The following is a 1,776-nucleotide window of genomic DNA, read 5'->3' on the forward strand; positions in this document are numbered from 1 at the left end:
ATAAGTACTAAAGGGAAAGACACAGGACAGTAAAATTATGAAGGACTTACTTCCCCAAATCAGACCTGGATTTGAATTTTGGCTCTTCTGTGGATTAGCTGGATTCCCCACAGTAACTGAATTAACTTGTGTGTGTTGATCCTTAAATGGAAATAAATATGGTTACTTATCCCACAGAGATGTTGCCGGATTCTTTGTTTTATTGAGATTGGGTTTATTTTGTGTGTGTGTGGTTTTTTGAAAGAAAGATTTCATGGCTTTTTTTTGTATCATGGGGCATTGAAACATCCGAACAAATCAATGTCTGGGGGCGAAGCAGATGTTTTCCCCTTCACGTCTTTGGATTACTGAGCAACTTGTCAGTAGATTCAAACAAAAATAAACAAAAGACAACTCTTTTGCATTACTTCAGTCTTTCCAAGGCAGGCACTGGAAACTCGTCAGATGCCACTAATCTAGCATCCAAACACCACGCGGATACCTGTCGCTGCTGTGCCCTGAGCCCGCTCCCACCTCTGCCCTGCTGCTTTGGGGCTGGTATTCCATCATCTGGAGACATGTGCATAGTGTCGGGAAGAGGACGAGGAGAAAATAAGAAGAGTGCCAGGCTGGGAAGAGGTCAGCTGAAGTTGTGCAGGGCAAGCCTGAACATGCCATTGGAGCAAACCCATGCACCACTGAAGTTCTTCAGTGGGAACATCTGGCAGAACCCCATGATGGGGTCTTCACTGGGCTTGAGCTGGCCCACAACCATGCTGACAACGTGGCCGGCTGGCTGGCTCAGGTCTGTGTGGTGCTGCTATGCTGGATTTTCTGGAACAGAAAGCTGGACAACTTTTCCACAATGGCAGCTTTCCAGTGGAATCGCTGTCCTTCCCATATAAGGCATGACTGTCAATATAACTGCACCTAGGGGCACCTGGGTAACGCAGTAGGCTGAGTGTGGGACTCTTGATTTCCACTCAGGTCACGGTCCCAGGGTCATGGGATCCAGCCCTGCTGTTGGACTCTGCGCTGAGCATGGAACTTACTGAAGATTCTCTCTTTCTCTCCCCCTGCCCCTCTACCCTGCTCCCACTCTCTACCTAAAATTAAAAAAATAAAAATAGATATAAATCGCACCTAGTAGAGTTCTGTTGTTATCAAATAACTAGTGATAATGTTGAATGGAGCTGGTTCTAGTCTTCCCACAGATTGGCTTGTCTCCCATTCTGGGGCATCACTGGGCTTCTGCTGAGACCCGGTGCTGACTCCAGAGCCAGCAGGTGGCAGGACATGGGGCTGAGGTCGGTGAGACTGGGGCAGACTGGGCTAGGCCACACAGGGAAGGTCTGGAGCCCCCCAATGGGGTGTCTGGCACAGGGGGAAAGGCTGGGACCAGCTCAGTCCATTGCAGGTGCCATGGGCATAGTAGAGTGGGATAGGCACCTGTCTGTCCCTCTTGTGTCTCTGCATGACCCTGGCCCTGCGTGTCTGCGGGGCACAGGGCCAGGGTCTGGGGCCTGGGGATGCACAGCAGAGTTTCCAGGTGGCCCAAGCGCAGCTCCTTTGGCCCAGCCCCCTCCTGGATACCCTAACCCCGGACACTCACCCAGGGGCTGGCATGCATTAGGTATTTTTTATCATCTGCTATGCATCGGATAACCTGTTTAATGGATCTGGTGGCACAGGATCATGACTGGAGATGACAAATAAATAGAAGGTGTTTTTTGGTAGGACGTACAATGGGGCCTTTGGTAAAAATTATTAAAGCAATGTCCTGATTCAATTCAGTAA

General features: G+C 49.5%; 1 pseudogene; it reads right to left on the minus strand.

The window, feature by feature from the left end:
- Nucleotides 1–619: 619 nt before the first annotated feature.
- LOC121037648 (nuclear transport factor 2-like) lies at nt 620–1,210 on the minus strand (annotated as a pseudogene).
- Between the last annotated feature and the right edge of the window lie 566 nt (nt 1,211–1,776).

Source organism: Herpailurus yagouaroundi, unplaced genomic scaffold, assembly GCF_014898765.1.
Source record: "Herpailurus yagouaroundi ecotype Mexico unplaced genomic scaffold, PumYag 164, whole genome shotgun sequence".
NCBI classification, from domain to species: domain Eukaryota; kingdom Metazoa; phylum Chordata; class Mammalia; order Carnivora; family Felidae; genus Herpailurus; species Herpailurus yagouaroundi.